This window comes from Marmota marmota, unplaced genomic scaffold (genome assembly GCF_001458135.2).
Source record: "Marmota marmota marmota unplaced genomic scaffold, marMar, whole genome shotgun sequence".
NCBI classification, from domain to species: Eukaryota; Metazoa; Chordata; class Mammalia; order Rodentia; family Sciuridae; genus Marmota; species Marmota marmota.
In genome coordinates, this window is record NW_026000196.1 from 4,279,287 (window position 1) to 4,298,151 (window position 18,865).

An 18,865-nucleotide genomic window follows, 5' to 3' on the forward strand; every position below is an offset into this window, starting at 1 on the left:
CCGACACCCGCTTGCCATTTGCCGTCTCCGAGGAGTGGGAGGGTCGCCCGCCTGGGTGCGGGGGTCGGAGAAGGGGCCGGCTCCGTGGAGTCCGGCGGCGGTGTGAGGGCTGCCTGAACCGGAGGGTGACCTGGAGCGCGGAGAGGAAATAGCAAAAGGCGCGGAGGCCAGACGGAGCCGGGGCAGTGGGGCTTCTCACTGCTTGGTCACCCACCATAGCCAGCCCTCCTGGACTGTGGCGTGGAAGGCCGCGGGGCCCGAGGGTCCTACACGCTCCATCAGGGGAGCTTGGTGCACACAGCAGTAAATCCAGGGTCCACCCCGTGGTAGCGTGGGGTCTTGGTACCACGATGCGAGTCTGTCGAGTTTGTGACTTTCCTCCTTTGCTTTGAAGGCATTTTATTAGATCCAGTTTGCTTTGTTCAGCACTAGATATTTAGTGTGGACTGACAAGGTGCACAGAGTGGCTGATGAATGACAGGCACCCAGAGGAATAAATAAGGCTCTAGCAAGGACTAACACCTGGCAAGGTTAGGTGACTGGATTGCAGCAGAGGAAGATGGAGAGCCAACAGGAGTGCCAGCGCGACTCGCAGAAGAGGGTCAGCATGGGCGGTGCAGGCCTTGAGGATCCTGAGTGCTGACCTTGAAGGACCACAGGGAGGATGTGTAGATGCTGAGGGCCAGGGGTGAAGTGGGGAGCCCAAAGCAGAACTGCCAGCAGAGTTGCAAATTGGTGGTCTCTTGATCTCTGGCTGAAGAGTTACTTTTTTTGGTCAGCGTAGTGTTTGGGGAAAAACTTTGAATTTGTTGCCAGATTTTTTTTTTCATTGGGAGATTTCCACATAAAATCTAAATTTACTTATTTATTTCTATTAAAGTTTGGAAGAGCTGATAACACTAATCCTGAATTCTCCTGTGACAATACCCTGCTGGGTGGTGGTTTTCTCTCTCAAATGGAGCATGAACCCTAGTTTGTTCACAACATTCCCTGTTTCAGTCCCCCAAGCAGGTCCCCCATGCTGAGGCCATTTATCATATTTATTATAGTGTTTTAGTGAAGTTAAGAGGAAAGTAAAATATTTTCTGTACTTACGTTTCTATCACACTGAGAAAAAAAATAATGTATATCTCTAGCTTCTATCTATCTATCTATGGATAGAGAAGGCCCAGTATTTCAAGAAATTTTTTTCTCATGCCCTGATCAGCTTCATTCATTATGGGCTGGTATCCATAGGCATTTACATTTGTGACCTTGGTTAGATTGGGGGATGTGTTTGACAAACTTGGAGCAGATTGAAAAAACTGGGTAGATGAAGACTGAGGTCTGTGCTGTTATGTGTTATATAGATATTTATATTGTTTATGTACAAATACATGCAATGTGCATGTCTGAAACCAGTCTCCCACCCAATTCATAAATCCCCTCTCATCGGTGAGGTCATGAGTAATATATAGACTTTCTTTTTTTTTTATTTTTGCAGAACTAGGGATTGAACCAGGCCCTCACACATACGCTAGGCAAACACTCTACCTAGAGATACATCCCTATCCTTTTTTCAGTTTTATTTTGAGACTGGGTCTCACTGAGTTACCCAGCTGGGCCTCAAACTTATGATCCTCCTGTCTCTGCCTCCCTAGTAACTGGGTGGGAGTATAGTGTGTATCCATGAGCCTGGTTCGGACTCTTGTTTTTTAGTACTAGGGATTGAACCCAGGGGCCCTTTATCACTGAACTACATCTCCAGCCCTTTTTTGTTTTTTGAGAAATGATTTCACTAAGTTGCTTAGATTCCTGCTAAATTGCTGAGGCTGGCCTTGAACTGGCAAGCCTCCTGCTTTAGCCTCCCAGTTTCCTGAAATTACAGACATGTATCATGGTGCCTGGTCTGGCTCAGACTCCTAAAGGCAAAATTTTTTTCCACAGATCCTCAGTGTTAATTTAAATTAGTTTGATTATATTACTCCTGTATGTTCAAGCATAAACTCATATATAAAGTCCTTTGCTTATAGCTGTGAGCATCCATAAACCAAAATGTGTGTTACAAATGCAGTAAATCCAAATTAACATTAATGTGACGAAAGCTACTTTGCTATACTGAATTGAAGCTATCAGTGTGAATATTGTGAATTTAGCACGAGTAAATAACTATGACCCATGTGATAATTCAGTCATTATTTTATTTTAATTATGATGCTACTTTACCCTTTGTTCAGTACAGAGAGTCATTTACATGTTAATTCTTCTTGTTTTTTTCCCCTCACCAATTGCAGGAAAAATACTAGTAGTTGGATCCATTATATTCATAAACATGCAAATGATTACATTGAATTTGCCTACTAATTTTTACTGATTTAAAAATTTTAAGGGTTATTTTCATAAAGAAATCACAAAACTGAAATACTTCTTATAGAAAACTCAGGTCCCCAAGCATGTATCTATAACATCCAAAACTCCAAAGATGCTAACTAGAAAAGAATCTATCTAGTTCATAAATTGGTTGGCAATATCCTGACCTTCTATTATTAACCCATGTCAGGCACAGTAATCAGGGGGATAGACATCACTAATTGATCTAAATACTCTAATTTCTACTCTGAGCTTGTGTTGGACTTCAAGTTTGTCTTCTTATAATCATAGCTGATCCCTTCAGAGTTGGTCTTAAATCCTGTTCTCCAAGTAGGTGGGATGAACTAGATTATTATTATTATTATTATTTTCTATTCTAGCTTTAGAGGTTCAGCCTTATCAGGATATATTGGGAGATTTTTGAGAAGGGAGTGGTAGGAGGATTCTTTCCAAGGTGGTACCTGGGATGGGAAGGAAGTGGAGGCAGGTATGTCAGGGGAAAGACTATTTATCGTGTTGTTCATTCATTAATGTATTTATTTGTTAGCATTTGAGAAATAATTATGTAGTTAATAATGTGTGTGTGTGTGTGTGTGTGTGTGTGTAGGGGGTAAAGACATGGTGCTTCCCTTTAAAGATCTTATTAGTTTGTTCAACAAATACTGAGTCCCTAGTATGTTCCAGAGATTATAATGGTCATTGGGGATATATAGTAGTGAGTGAGCAAATCAGTCTTGTGATGGATTTTAGGATCTAGTGGGGAAGACATTTAACAAAAAAGGCCACATTTTGATAAATGATACACAAACGGAAGTAGATAGAACTCTGGGCTTGTATGGTATGAGAGTCCTCGCCTCTTCTGATGGCCTGAAGGATCAGAGGGCATGGGGAAGGCATTCAAAGGTGTATGTGTTAAGGGAGGGAGTGTTGCAGGCACAGAGAATGGAGGTTCATGGGGGAATGAGGAGGGTGATTTCAGATGGGACTGGAGACTTCTCAGGGATCAGATTGTAGAGATGGGATTTGGGAGTTGATCCTAAGGACAATGGGAGGTCATTGAAGAGGTGAAACAAGGGAGATTTACATTTTCAAAAGATCCTTCTAACTCCATAATGGTGGCTAGAATCAAGGAAGAGGTAGCTGCAGAGAAACTACCATATTTGTCTAGGAGATGTGTTGGTAGCATCCACTAGGGTAGTAGTGATGAGAAGAGAGGGGAATAGATTGATACTTAGGAAGTACAAAGGACCAGATTTGGTGAACGAATGGGAGAAGTAAGAAAGGAGGGCTCAAGAGTGATTCCTAGCCTTAGGCATAAGCCATTTCAGGGTGTCCTTCATTAAGCAGACACTGGCAGCAGGGTTGGTCTGTGAGGGGATATTGAGTTTGCGGTGCCTGTGAGGCCAGTAAGTGGAGATGGTTCAGCAGGCAGTTGTTTAACTGGTCCTGGGGCTCAGGAGGGAAGGCTGGGTTAACCATACAAATTTGGGGGTCTTTGGTGTGTAGCCACAGGAAATTCAGATGCCTATGAAGAATTTGTAAAACAGATATTGCTGCATCTTATTTTTGGCTTTCTCATGTATTCTTATTTTTGTTCTCTTTAGCCCCAAATGTAGATTTTTGTTGTTGTTGTTTTTGTGTTGTGTTTTGTTTTTTTTTTATTAGGACCAGCAATGAGTATTGGGATTTTACATTAAAATCTAGACTCTGGCTTCTTTTGAAAAATGAGATCATTTAGTGACACACCCCACATTTCTACATGGCAGCAATTGCTGGGAGCTGAATATTGGCTGCCCCTTTAGATAGGGCATGTATGTGGTCTTCAGTTTGCCACAGTACCTGCCACTCCCTATGATATTCCTCATGATTCCAGACTTCTTTACTTGCTTATCTTTTCTACTTGGCAACTGTAGGCATTCGAATTTGTTTCCTTCCTATGAAGTAAAACATAGAAGAGGACCTAGGAGAAACCCAAGGAGCCCCACCATTTAAAGGGGAAGTAGAGGAGGAGGACCCAGCAAAGAAGACTGAAGGACAACCATAGAGGCAGGGGTGGGGAACACCAGAAGGATTATTGTGAAGAGGAGAGAAGTGGGCCAGCTGTGCCCAGTGCTGCTGACTTGAACTGACATGAGGAGGATATGTCTTTTGGTCTAGTCATGTGGAGGTCACTGGTAACTTTGGTGAGAGCCACAGCATTTACATGATGCTTGGTAGAAGGTTCATTGTGAGGCTCTGAGGATTGGAGAAAATGGAGACAGGTTGGAAACTGTTCAAGAAGTTTGGCTGTGAAAGGCAGCTTGTGTTGAAAAAACTACAGGATAAACTCAGCACGTCAACATGGAATGTTAATTTGGTTTGAATATTTGGGAAACAACATCATCATCATCATCATCATCATCATCATCATCATTATCATTGTTGTTGTTGTAGTTGTCATCATCATCATTATTTTGTGGCTCTGGGAATGGAACCCAGAGCCTTTCTGCCAATGAGTCACACCCCCAGCCCTTTTTATTTTATTTTGAGACAAGGTCTCCCTAAATTGCCCAGATTGGCCTTGAATTTGGGATGCTCCTGCCTTACCTCCCAAGTCACTGGGATTACGGGTGTTGGCTAACATGTCTAGCTGGAAAAACCATTATTTTTATATTAAAGTAAATAAACCATAGAAATATTATAGAATAGTGAGGCCTCTGAGAGAAAAATGGACAGAGAAGACTAGAAAGATTAGGTTTGGGCTAAATATTGAGTGCTGTCCTTTGGTGGGCGGGCACTGGGCTAATCCCTTTGTGTTATCTCCTATAGTCCTGAGAATGACCCTCTAGTCTGTATTGAGAATTTCCTTTGTTTTGTGGAGGAGTATCTAGAGATTTGGAGAGGTTACATGGCTGGTAAATGGCAGAGCTAGGGTTTGAATCTGCCTGTCATGTTGAATGCCAGTATACTCAAAAATGTCCCCCACAAGGACATTCAGTTGTTTCAGCAGCATTTGTTGAAAAGTCTTTTCTGTCCCTATTGAGTTGCTGTGGCAGTTTGGTAAAAGATCAGTTGGCCATATATGTGAGAGTCTATTTTTGTACTCTCTTCTGTTTCATTGGTATATAGATCTCTCTTTTTGATAATAGCACACTCTCTGGATTGCTTATGTAACTTTATAGTAAGTCTTGAAATCAGTTTGTCCTCCAGTTTAGCTCTTTTTAAAAATTGCTTTGGTTATTTTAGTTAGATCATTTGCACATCTATAATTTTAGAATGATCTCATCAATTTCAATAAAAAAGATTTGCTTTTTGTTGTTGTTTGATCTTGGTGCTGGGTATTGAACTCAGGGCCTCAAGCATGCTAAGCATGTGCTCTACCACTGGGCACTACCCTTAGCCCTCTTGCTGGAATTTTGACTGGAATTGTGTTGCTATTGTGAGACTTTTCTTTTTTTTTTTAAATATTTATTTATTTTTGGTTAGACACAATTCCTTTATTTTGTTTATTTAAATTTACTTTTTTAGAAGTAGTTGGACACAATACCTTTATTTTATTTATTTATTTTTGTGTGGTGCTGAGGATTGAACTCAGGGCCTCGAACGTGCTAGATGAACGCTCTACCGCTGAGCCACAAACCCAGCCCTATTGTGAGACTTTTCTAAAAAGGAATTTGGGAGGCTTTGGTCTCATTTCATATAGGTATTTAAAGAAATTCCGCTGAAGTGTGTGACCATAGGTTCCTAACTCAAGTTATAAGCTGAGGTCTGTAAGGAAAATGAGTAGAGGGGCCAGGAATGAGATGATAAATGGTAGATTATCCTGGCCATAATGGAGGAATAATAGAGTATGCCTTGGATTTGGGCAAACAGGACAACCCAAGCCCTGTCCGAGCCACTTGATACTTTGGGGCTCTATCCAGTGTTGCCATGCAAGCATATAGATTCAGTGTTTTTGAACTTTCAGTCAAGAGAAGTTGGAAGTCTAGATTTTTATGCAGTCTTCTACTTTTTAAAAATTGAAATTTAAAACATTGAGTGGGTTAACATCTTGTGGTTCAAGCAGAACTCTGTCTAGGCTGTCAGTCTGTGACCTCTATCTTAGGCTAATCATTTTTTAGTCTTCATTTTCAATCATCTGTGAATATGAAGATGTTGAATACAGACTCAAGTTTCTTTAGCTCAATGATTCTAAATTTCAAAAGAGGAAAATATAAATATAACTCAAAGTTTTAGCTGGTTTGAGAAGTTGTCCAGGGCTTTACATATCATGTTATTTATTTATTTATTTATTTATTTTGGTACCAGGGATTGAAGCCAGGGTGCTTAGCCACTGAGCCACATCCCAAGCCCTTTTTAATTTTTTTTTTTTTTTTTTTTTTTAGAGACAGGGTCTCACTGGGTTGCTTAGGGCCTTGTTAAGTTGCTTAGGCTGGCTTTGAATTCGTGATCCTCCTGCCTCAGCCTCCTGAGCTGTTGGGATTATAGGTGTGCACCATTGTGCCTGGCTATGTCTTTTCTCTCTTAATTCTTTATGAAGGAGGCAACAGAATAATTTGGCCAACTACATGAAAGCTCTAGGTTACAAGGTCAGGTATTTAGATTCCAAATTCAGTGTTCTTTATACTATAGGGCAACAGTCTCTGGAAATAGGCCCCTTGAGAGGGAGAGCAGGAATGGGGCACTGTGAGAGGGCCTTGAGCTCAGTTGAAGGCAGGTACTTAACTGGAGTTAGAATTTAGCTTGGTTGAAGTATTGAGGTTTTGGGGTAAGGGTTGAAGCTTTTGTGAGAACTTTCTGAGGGCAGGAACTTTGGCATATGATCATTTTAGTAAGCCAGTGCCTGGCATTCTACTTACTGACACACAGTTAAAGTTTTTATACAAGTGAATAAATGGATTGATTGATCCTTTGAAGAAGGAATCAAAGGCTTTAGATCAAGGTGTTCAAGAGTTTTGTTTGGAGAATTTCAAGGATGGATGGAGTCAAATGTTTCTGGTAAATGCTTTTAGAATGTTAAGATTGAAGGCTGAGAGACTTATAACTCAGCTCACAGGTGGGAAAAGCTTGCCATGTTCTCTTTCTCATATTTGACTCTGAGATCTGGATTTTGATTAATATATTATAACTATCTCCCTCTGTCGTATGTTGGAGAAATCAGATACTATGGGTATAAGGAAGTTAAAGATACCAAAGAATTTTATATGCTTTTAAGATTTCCAAACAGGTACATATTGAAATATGGAATGATAAAATGTCTGGGATTTCATTTCTTTCTTTCTTTTTTTCTGCTGGGGATTGAACCCACAGGCACTTTACCACTGAGCTATATCCCCAGTCTTTTATTTATTTATTTATTTATTTTTTGAGAGAGAGAGAGAGAGAGAGAGAGAGAGAGAGAGAGAGAGAGAGAAAGAAAGAGAGAGAGAATTTTTAATATTTATTTTTTAGTTTTCAGCAGACACAACATCTTTGTTTGTATGTGGTGCTGAGGATCGAACCCGGGCCGCACGCATGCCAGGCGAGTGCGCTACCACTTGAGCCACATCCCCAGCACCCCCAGTCCTTTTTATTTTTAATTTTGAGAAAGGCTCTCACTAAGTTGTTGAGGCTGACCTCAAACTTAAATCCTCCTGCCTCAGCCTCCTGAGTTGCTGGAATTACATGTGTGCCCCACCACGACAGCTATCTGGGATTTCTTTCAGTGGGTAATGGATGGGGTAAAGAAGAAATAAGATTGAACCTAACTTGACAATCATTGAAGCTTTAAGATGGACAGGTGGGGTTTCATTGTATTCATCTCTATTTTGTATGTATTTGAAATTTTTCATGATAAATATTTTTTAAAATCAGAGAGCTTTATAGGCTCAGCAGTACATTTAGTTCACTGGCCTTTTTGTGAGTCTGTAAGTAGTGAAGTTGCTGAGAGAAATGGGAGAAAGGAAAAGAATATGGCCGAAATAGGAACGTGAGCTTTGAGTGAGGTAACTGTGGCTTGACCTTGAGCAAGTCACTGAACTTCCTTGAGTCTGGGACCCCAGGTCAGTAAAAAACAGAGTAATGCACTCTCCCTTGCATGGTTTTAGGGAAGGTTAGGGACGAAGTGGGCAAAGCATACGAGGACAGCACCCCATCCATCCTAGGAGCTCAGATCTGGTAGTTTTTATTATTATTAATAAACGGTAATGAAAGAGTCAAAATCTGCCTCAGGCTCTCATCTATGACCTCTTTCTTCCTATATGAATTATAAGTACCAAGGGTTATATAACCACAGAGCTAATTTATTACTTTAGAAATAGAATTCATAAGACCAGACCGGACTACTTTGGGGTTTTTAAGAATTGTAATTAGTTTACTGCCTTTTGTAAAGAAATATAAGAAAGAACTTATAGAAGAAAGGCTTATTAAATCAGTGGGGGTACCATTTTATACCTACTGACTTGGCCTCCTTCACAAAAATCCATATTCAGGGTAGATTTGGAGATCTGTAGAGGAAAGGGACCAAGGAGAGGGAGGCAAGGAGGGAGCCAGGGGTGGGATACTGGGGAGTGATATTGGTAAATTATATTATATTGTGAGCATGAATGAATATGTAATAGTAAATCCCATGATTACGTATAACTGTAATGCACCAGTAAAGGAAAAAAAAAAAAAAAAGAAAGTTAAAAAAAAAAAATCCAGGCCAGGTGTGATGGTGGTGCGCTCCTATAATACCAGTGGCTCAGGAGGCTGAGGCAAGTGGACCACAAGTTGAAAGCCAGCCTCAACAACTAAGAGACACTAAGCAACTCAGTGTGACCCTGTCTCTAAATAAAATACAAAATAGGGCTGGGGATGTGGCGCAGGGGTTGAGTGCCCCTGAGTTCAATCTCTAGTACAAAAAAAAAAACAACCAACAATCCATATCTAGAGATTTAGTAATTGCTCTTTGGAATATGTTCTAAGGCAGTGATTCAGAAGAAGAAATATTATATGGCTACAAAAAATGATTGTGTAACCAGGCACATATAGGGGCATGCCTATAATCCTAGTGACTCTTGGGATAATGAGGTGGGAAGATTGAAAATTGGAAGCCAACCTCAGCAATTTAGCAAAACCCTGTTTCAAAAAAAAAAAGGCTGAGTATTGTTTCAGTGATACCCTCAAAAAAGGAAAAGAAAAAAAAAACAAGATTATCTGTTGACATAGAAAAGTTTGTAATGTAAGGGTGCAAAATTGTACTTATGATCTCAAATATGAGTTACTTCAAATGAGTGTAAATGGAGACTGGGAAAGAGCATGGAATAAGGGTTGTAGATAATGGCTTAGTTTTTAAGAAATTCTTTGTTATTGTTAAAGATTATGCCTCAATGACTACACTTATACACTCAAAGACCTTGCAAGAGTACCTTACTGTCCTGGCAGGTGACATTTGGATCATGGGTAGGTTCTTTCCAAAAATGGAGAAGTAATCAAATACCAGAAAGCACCGGAAACTTGAAGGTTATGTTCATTTAAGTAGAGAAGAAACTGAAACCAAGACTCATTCTTGGACTTTTCCACTACAAAATAACGCATTTTGATGCTTGCTGTCATCTCTGAACAGTCTTGAAATTGTTTTGTTTCCAGGTTCAGTTTCAGAAGCTTCAGCAACTGCGCCTTACACAGTATCATGGAGGATCCTTACCAAATGTGAGCCAGCTGCGGAGCAGTGCCTCAGAGTTTCAGGTACTTTCAGATATGTACTTTTTTGACGCTGAATGGAGTGTAAAAAGTTAGGCAAAGATTATCTCTAAAAAGATTAGATTTTGAAGGATAAACTGGGCCTATATACAGTTTAGTCTTTTTCTTGGAATTCTATCAATATTCTCTTTTGTAGTTTCTATAGTACAAGTAATATTATTTCACAAATGACCAAAGACAGCACTATCAAACATGCTCTAGATCCTGGGTTTCATCTCTAGCACTGCAAAAAAATAAAAAATAATGGGGCTGGGGTTGTGGCTCAGCGATAGAGTGCTTGCCTAGCATGTGCGAGGCCCTGGGTTCAATCCTCAGTACCATATAAAAAATAAATAAGTAAATAAAGGTAAAAAAAAAATCTTAAAAAAATAATAAAAATAAAAATAAAAAATAATATTAACCACAAATGTAATTTGGAATTTTCTAATAGCCACACTAAAGAAAAATAAACCATAGAATTAATTTTAATATCATTTAAATAATTTGAATAATTGTTTAACCTAATATGTCCAAAATATGATCATTTCAACATGTAAATTAACATAAAAAATATGAGATGTTTCACATGCTTTTTTTTGTACTAAGTCTTTGAAATCTATTGTGTACTTTACACTTAAAGCACTTTTCAGTCTGGATTAACCGTATTTTCCTATCTTCATGTGACTAATGGCTACCTTGTTGGACAGGGTAGGTCTAAGGCATAGATAAGTGGTCTGTATTGCCTCTAGCTTAGTGCAGCGTCATCACATGCTTTAATCATTTACTTCAAGAGCCTCATGCAAAACAATGTGGAATCAATGTTTCAGACAATGGTATTCTGATACTGTTGTTAAGATCTGAATTGGACCCACTCTGATATCTCAGTCTCTGAAAAAGTAGGAGCCTGTCATTCTAATCACATAACTTAAGATTTGGTGTCAGCCTTTAAGGTGAAGCAAAACTTGATTCCTTTGGATGCCTTTCCATTTTTAAAACACTGTCTTTGTTGTAGAAACTGCGCTCACTTTTTCAGAGATAATCTGAAGTATTTTGGAGCATTTTGGATTTCAGAATTTTGAATTAAGGATGTTCAGCTGGCTAGATCTATATTTGCATTCTGAATTCTGGAAAGTTCTGAAATCTTAGACACTTCTGGTTTCAGGCATTTTGTATAAAGAATACTTAACCTGTACTGTTCTTTTTTTTTTACTTTGAAACAATTATAAACTTACAGAAAAATTGAGAGTATAGTACTAATAACATTTTCCCTTTGAGAATAAGTTGCTGATGTGATGCCCTGTAACTCCAGAATACTTAAGTTGTATCCTAGAAGCAAGGATGTTGTCCTATATAACTAAATATAGCCATCAAAAAATATTAATAGCCATGCATTATTACCATCTAATCCTCAGACCTCATTTAGATTTTACCAAATAGCCTCTTATTGTCCTCTATAACTGGGTCTAAGAAGATCTAGTTCAGAATCATAGATATTTAGTTATTATTGTCTGTAGTCTTCTTTGATTGGAATAGTTTTGAGTCTTTTATTTTTGACATTAAAAATTTATTTTTGACTGTTGTGGACCTTGCCACTTTTGAAGATTATTTTGCAGAGTGTCCCTCAGTTGGGGTTTGTCTGTTGTATCTTTGTGATTAGATCCAGATTATGCCTCTTTGGCAGGAATAACATAGAGTGCTTCTGTTATTATATCCAGTAGGCACCTGATTTTGAGTGGTCCTGTTAACTGAGGTGGATCTGTCAACTAAGGTGAATCTGTCACGCTTCTCCACTCTAAAGTAACTCTTTTCCCCTTTGTAATGAGGTGATACATCTTTGTGAGGCAATACATTCTCCTGATCTTCATTAAACTTTCAATTTACACTTATTTATTTATCTCCCAGTATGGTTTTATGGGGGTTTCCTATTTTATTCAATGGATTTTAGTCTATAACTAAAATTATTTTCATTTCAATGCTTACATAATAGGAATTCTTACATGATAGGAATTCTCTTCCAAACAGAAAAATTTTGACATACTGGTGAAATAAAGGGAGTTCATTCCCCCCCCCCCCCAATTTTTTTAAAGTAAATCTCTTTGGGGTACAATTTACAATTTACAACTCTATGCCATATAATCTTTACCACCATAATCAAGAAGCAGAACTGTCTGCCATCCTAGAAAGTTCCCTTCTGTCCCTTGATAATGAACTTCCACCCCAACCTTCAGTCTCTGGGGACAACTGATCTGTAGTTTTGCCTTTTCCAGATTGTCCTGGAAATCAAAAGTGTGTGAGTCTTTCTGTGTGTATTTGTATGTCTCTGTTAGCAAATCTCCCTCTTTCTTCTCTTACAAAGATACCTTCTCTTACGAAATTAGGGCTCATGCCAATCCAGTATGACCTCATTTTAACTTGATTACATCTACAAAGGTTCTATTTTCCCCTCCCTTCCTTCCTTTCTTTCTTCCAATAGAATCTAGGGATACTTTATCCCCTGCCCCCACCTCTGCTTTATTTTAAATTTTTTAGGCAGGATGTGCCTAAGTGATTGAGGCTGGCCTCAAATTTTTAATCCTCTTGCTTCAAGCCTCCTGAGTCTGTGGGATTATAGGTGTGCTCAGTGCCAAGTTTCTGTTTTCAAATAAAATTACTTTCACAGGTTCTGGGGGTTAGGACTTAAACATATTTAAGTTCTCCAGAAACATTTTTTTGGGCTGGACATAATTCAACCTATTACATGCTTTTATCAGTTATTCATTCCTTCTATTGCCAACTAATGTGGTATGGGTGTATATAATTTGTTTACCTATTCATCAGTTGATGGGCATTTTGATTGTTTTCCACCTTTTATTATTAATAAAGACACTATTGCTGGGTGTGGTGGCACACACCTATAATTCCAGTTTCTTGGGAAGCTGAGGCAGGAGGATAATGAGTTTGAGGCCAGCTTCAGCAATTTAGTGAGATCCTCAGCATCTTAGTGGGACCCTGTCTCAAAATAAATAATAAAAGGGAGGCTAATCTCAGCAATTTAGAGAGAACAGTGGTACAGTGCTTGCCTAGCATGTGTGAGGCTGGATTCAATTCTCAGCACCACATATAAATAAGTAAAATAAAGATCCATTGAAAACTAAAAAATAAAAATAAAAAAATTAGGGCTGGGGTTGTGGCTCAGTGGTAGAGTGCTCGTCTAGCACATGTGAGGCCCTGGGTTCGATCCTCAGCACCACATAAAAAAACAAATAAATAAAATAAATATGTTGTGTCCAGTTAAACTAAAAAATAAATTTAAAAAAATTTTTAAAAAATTAAAAAGAACTGGAGATGTAGCTCAGTGGTGGAGTGCCCTTGGGTTTAATTCCCAGTACCAATAAAACAAAACATACAAACAACAACAAAAAAGCCACCTACACCCAACCCAAAATAAAGTGGCTCTGTTATTTCACATTTCCACTAGTAAGGTGTGAGAATTTCAGTGACTCTGTATCTTTTCCAGCACTTAATGTATCAGTTTTCTTTAATAGCTTTATTTTATTCATTTATTTTATGTGGTGCAGAGGATTGAACCTAGGGTCTCACATGTGCTAGGCAAGCACTCTACCACTGAGCTACCACCCAGCCCCTGTATCAGTTTTTAAAAATTATGGTGGAAAAAAAACACATATTTGTTATCTTAATCACTTAAAAATGTACAGTTCAGTGGCATTAAGTAAATTCATATTGTGCAAACTCTCTCCAGAAGTTTTGGATCTTACAAAACTGAAACTCTGCACTCATTAAACAACAGTTCTTTTTCCCACTTTCCCAACCTCTGGCAGTCACTGTTCTACTTTCTGTCTCTATGAATTTGACTACTCTAGGTGCCTCATGTTGAGTGAATCATACACTATTTGTCTTTTTGTGACTGGTTTGTTTTACTGAGTATAATGTTCTCAAGTTTCATTCATGTTGTAGCATGTGACAGGATTTCCTTCCTTTTTAAGGCTGAATAATATTCCATTGTGTGTGTCTAGCACATTTTGCTTATCCATTCACCCACTTGGATTTTTTCCATCTCTTGGTTTTAGTGATCAGTGTTGCTCTGAACATGGTGTATAAATATCTCTTTGAGATTCTGTTTTCAATTCTTTTAAACATATACCCATAAGTGGGGTTGCTAGATCATGTGGTAGTACAGTTTTAATTATCTCAGGAGCTGCCTCAGTGTTTGCTATAGCAGCTGCTTCACTTCACATTCTTACCTGTAGAACACAGGGTTCTAGTTTCTCTGCATCCTAGCCCATAGTCCTAACTTTCTATGTTTTGTATTTTGTCCCCCCCACCCCAGTAATAGCCATTGTAATAGGTGTGAGATGGTGGTATTTCAGTTTTAAATATTTTGGTTCTTCTAGTACATGTGTAGTGGTATCTCCTTGTGGCTTTAATTTTGCATTTTCCTAATAACTAATGATGGCGAGTATCTTTTTGTATGGTAAAATGTCTCTAGATCTTTGCTCCAGTTTTTAAATTGAGTTGTTAATTTTCTTATTATTGAGATGTGAGATTTCTTTTTATATTTTGGATACCAGCTCTTTAATCAGATATGTGTTTTGCACTTATTTTCCCCAGTGTGTGGCTAATTTTTTCACATTCTTAATAAAAATTTGAAGAGCAGAATTTTTACATTTGATGGAGTTCTGTTTATCATTTTCGTCGTTCTTTTGTGATTTAGGCTCTTTGTGCCATATATAAGAATTCTTTGCATAACTCACTATGATTTTTTCCTATGTGGTTTTCTAGAATTTTTATAGTCTTAGGTTTTGCATGTAGATAATTATGAGTTATCTTTTTTTATGTGGCATAAAGTATGGGTTGAGGCCTTGCAGATAGGGTTTTGAATTGCTTTGGCACTGTCTGTTGAAAAGACTTTCCTTTTGTATTGAATTGCCTGTTTGTTGAAAATCAATTGACCATATACATATGAGTCTATTTTTAGACATTATCTTCAGTTCTGTTGGCCTCTTTGTCTATCGTTTTGCTAATACTACACTGTCTGATTGCTGTAACTTTATAGGAAGTTTAGAATCAGGTGGTGAGAGTCCTCCAACTTTGTTCTTTTTTAAAGTTGCTTTTATGTATTTTATTTCCTTTACTTATTCATAAAATTTTAGAATCAGCTTGTTGATTTCTATTTTTAAAAACCTGCAGGGATTTCAAATGGGCTTACAAGACTCTGTGGACAGGTTGGGGAAATTGATATCTTATTATTATAATTGATATCTTATTATTAATATGGAGTCTTCAGTCTTGAAATGGTTCCAAATCTGAACATGGGTACAGAAGCACAGATTTTGATTCAAGTTTATCTGCATATAATTATTTATATACAATTCTCCTCTTTACGTGTTTTTTCCTTTATTATATTTATTTTTTAATAGACAAATAATTGCATATGTATATTTACATTATACAACATATTTTGATGTATGTATACACAGTTGAATGGCTAAATTAAACTAACATTTGCATTACCTTGGTCCTTATCCTTTCTTTGTGATAAGAATTTACTCTTAGCAGTTTTTAAGTTTTAATATGATATATACTACTATTAATTCTAGTCACCATGATGTACAATGAACTTGTTTCTCTTGTCCACTCTTTTTGTATTTGTAGAACTATTTGGAGTTTACAGAATGCTTCTACACTTGTTATTTTACTTGATTATTACTATAACATTGGCTGGTTAGTACTGTTTAAATATGGTTAAAGAAAATTAATTTGGTTATAATTAATATGGTTATAGAAAATTGTTTCTATTCCTAATGGAGGATCTAAAAGCACATTCTTTTCCTCTAACTCAATGGGCTGTTATACAGAGAACTCAGGCTTAACAAACGAGTTTTTAAAAAAAATACAAGCTTTGCAGACTATTTTCTGAGAATCTTTAGCAAGGGGCGGGTCATCAGTCAAGGGGTGGTTAGGGTCAAAGCCCTTGGATCTCTAGGCAGGACCTGGCACATGCCCACTGAAGACAGAGAGGAGGAAGTACACAGTACCTTCTCTGAGGGCTAGGATTGTCCCTTTTGGTTAGGGGAGGGATAAGCTTTCCACTAGTGTGTTCCAACCTGAATAACAGCTAGGGTACCTGTTGCCTCTTTGTCCTGATTGTTGGGCAGCCACAGAAATAGGTACTGAGTGCTTTTCTTTGCATAAGGCTATATGGGTATAATTGTTAACTTTTCATAGCCTTCTTGTAACTGTCTAGCCCTTTCAAAATATATCACTGAAAAACGATTGCACTTTTTACATTTCTGACTTCTACATTTTAACAGAATTGCATGATCTTTTTTATACTTGAGGGTTTACAAGTTCTAACTAATTTAGGGAACAATATAGCGGCCAAGGGAGAAAGCTCTTTCACATGGCAGCAAAGACTTGTAGGGCCAGATCCAAAAGGGTGATTTTTCTGACACTCACTACCTCTATAATGAGGCCAGAATTTGCATAACAATTACATTAGAGAGCCAGGACTTAAAAAAATCAAATCTTTGACTCTCAGTGACTTTCCATTATTGCATTTCCTTTCCAAAAAAAAATTTTTTTTTGGTACCAGGGATTAAATCCAGGGGCACTTAACTACCAAGCTTCATCCTCAGCCCTTTTAAATATTTTATTAGAGACAGGGTCTCACTGAGTTTCTTAGGGCCTTGCTAAGTTGCTGAGGCTGGGTTTGAACTTGTGATCCTCCCGCCTCAGCCTCCCTAGTTGCTGGGATTATAGGCATGGGCCCTACCTCCAGGCCTTTTCAAATTTTTATGAGGTTCAAAAACAAAAACAATGAAACAAAAAAAATGGAGCTGTGCAGTGGCTTGTAATCCCATCTGCTCAGCAGGCTGAGACAGAAGGATCATAAATTCAAGGCCAGCCTAGCAAGTTAGTGAGACCTTGTCACAAAATAAAATTAAAAGAGGATTGGAGATGTAGCTCAGTGGTACAGTTCCTGCCTAGCATGCAGGAGGCCCTAGGTTTAATATCCAATGCCAACAAACAAACATTAAAAAAGAAAGACAGAAAAGGAAAAAATTTACACAAATGGAAAAAAGCAGGAATATTCATCTCAGAATACTACTACTACTGCTGCTGTTGCTGCTATTTCTACTGGCCAGCTATTACTAAGCTCGGGTTGTGTGTCAGACACTGTTATGTTTTCTACATAGATTATTTAATCTTCACAGAATCCCTTTGGGATTGGTATATGTATTTGGTAATTATCATAACATTATTTGACTTTAATGTGATGAGATAACATAGCAATAAGTTGCTAAAAACAAAAACTCCTGGTAAGTAATAACATGCCAATAGCATAATCGCAGATTATGATGGCTGAACCAATATTTTTAAAAGTCAGAAGATGTGAATATAAATAAGGAAAAAACATAAATATTGATGTATGTAGGCAGAACAATAATAAAAGAAGTAAAGAGACATTTGAGAGGCTGAGGTAGGAGGATCGCAAGTTCAAGGTCAGCTTGGGTAACTTAGCAAGAACCTATATCAAAATAAAAAATTGGAAGGGCTAGGGATGTAGTTCAGTGGCACAGTGCCCCTGGGTTCAATCCCCAGTACCCCTTCCCCCCACCTTTCACTAAGGAAAATTTCAAATATATTTACACTCATTTTTGTGTATATTTTATCCCATGACAAGAGCCCTCGGCCTAGGATGATTTACATTTACAAATTTATATTAAATATAAAAAAATCATTGCCCTTATATTTTTTCTACCTGGTTTCTGAGTCTGTAGAGAATATCTGAAGGAAGATTGCAGAAAACATTTTAGTAACTTGGTACAATGATAGGCAGAAAGAACTTGTTTGAAATAGCTGTGTCTTTGTCATTGTCCCCCTTAATTGTCAAGCAGCGTTTGGAATCTCTGTTGTCCTCATGATAAAACCCAGTCCCACATGCATATTTTCATGTCAGATCTTGAGACCTGCAATTTTGAATTTCAGAGTTATAATGTAAGTGGCATGAAGATGTCAGCATGTATAATATGGGACACCTTTGCTTTCCACAGTGGAATCTAACCTCTTTAGAACTCTCCAGGTTTCTGTCCTCCTCACTGGTGTGTGTGTGTGGGGGTCAAGTTTGGAAAAGGGGAGCAGAAACAGGTTTGGAGGAGAAATGACCTCTACCCACTCACAGCCTAATATGCCTAATGCCAAGGAGCTGAATACCAAGTAGGTGAGAAGCTTATGGAGTAAAAAAGAGACTGACTCTCACTGAATATTTTCGGAATTTTTTAAAAGGTTTTTTTGTAGATCTAGTTGGACACAATAACTTTATTTGTTTGTTTATTTATTTTTATGTGATGCTGAGGATCGAACCCAGGGCCTTGCATGTGCAAGGCGAGTGCTCTACCGCTGAGCCATAAACCCTAGCCCCTGAATATTTTCAGAATTTTGTAGAACAAAATGATGAGATTGACAGGCATTGGTCCATCCTATACTTCCCTTTTCCTAAAGAAAGAGGTGAAATCCTTGCCATATGGACAGCTTTGCTGTTAAATGACCAGAGCCCTGTTTCACTGAGTCTCTTTAAGCAAATCTCAGAATTCTCTGAGTCTCATTTATAAATGATGATAATGACAATTACTTGATAGGGTTGTTATAAGATCTTGAAAATGTAGAATAAATGCAGATGTTAGAAAACTGTCAAGTCCTAAGCAAGTTAGCAGTATAGTAATGCAAATAGGGCTTAGGAACAGTTTTGAAGTAGAAAGTTTGTATTTATCACTTTCTACTTCCTGTGTTTTCCTTACCTAACCCCACTCCCCCCACCCCCCACCCCCGCCCACAA

At 38.1% G+C, this 18,865-nt stretch overlaps 1 protein-coding gene across 2 annotated transcripts in view; it reads left to right on the forward strand.

Annotated features, from left to right (window-relative positions):
- Positions 1-18,865, forward strand: part of Crtc3 (CREB regulated transcription coactivator 3) — a 108,542-nt gene that overhangs the window by 390 nt on the left and 89,287 nt on the right. The window contains exon 2 of one of the 2 annotated variants that reach the window (XM_015493038.2): positions 9,937-10,035. The gene's annotated coding sequence lies outside the window, so the exon portion shown is untranslated. Of the gene's footprint in view, positions 1-9,187; positions 10,036-18,865 lie in introns of those variants that run through there. The other variant, XM_015493037.2, reaches the window with a different exon arrangement.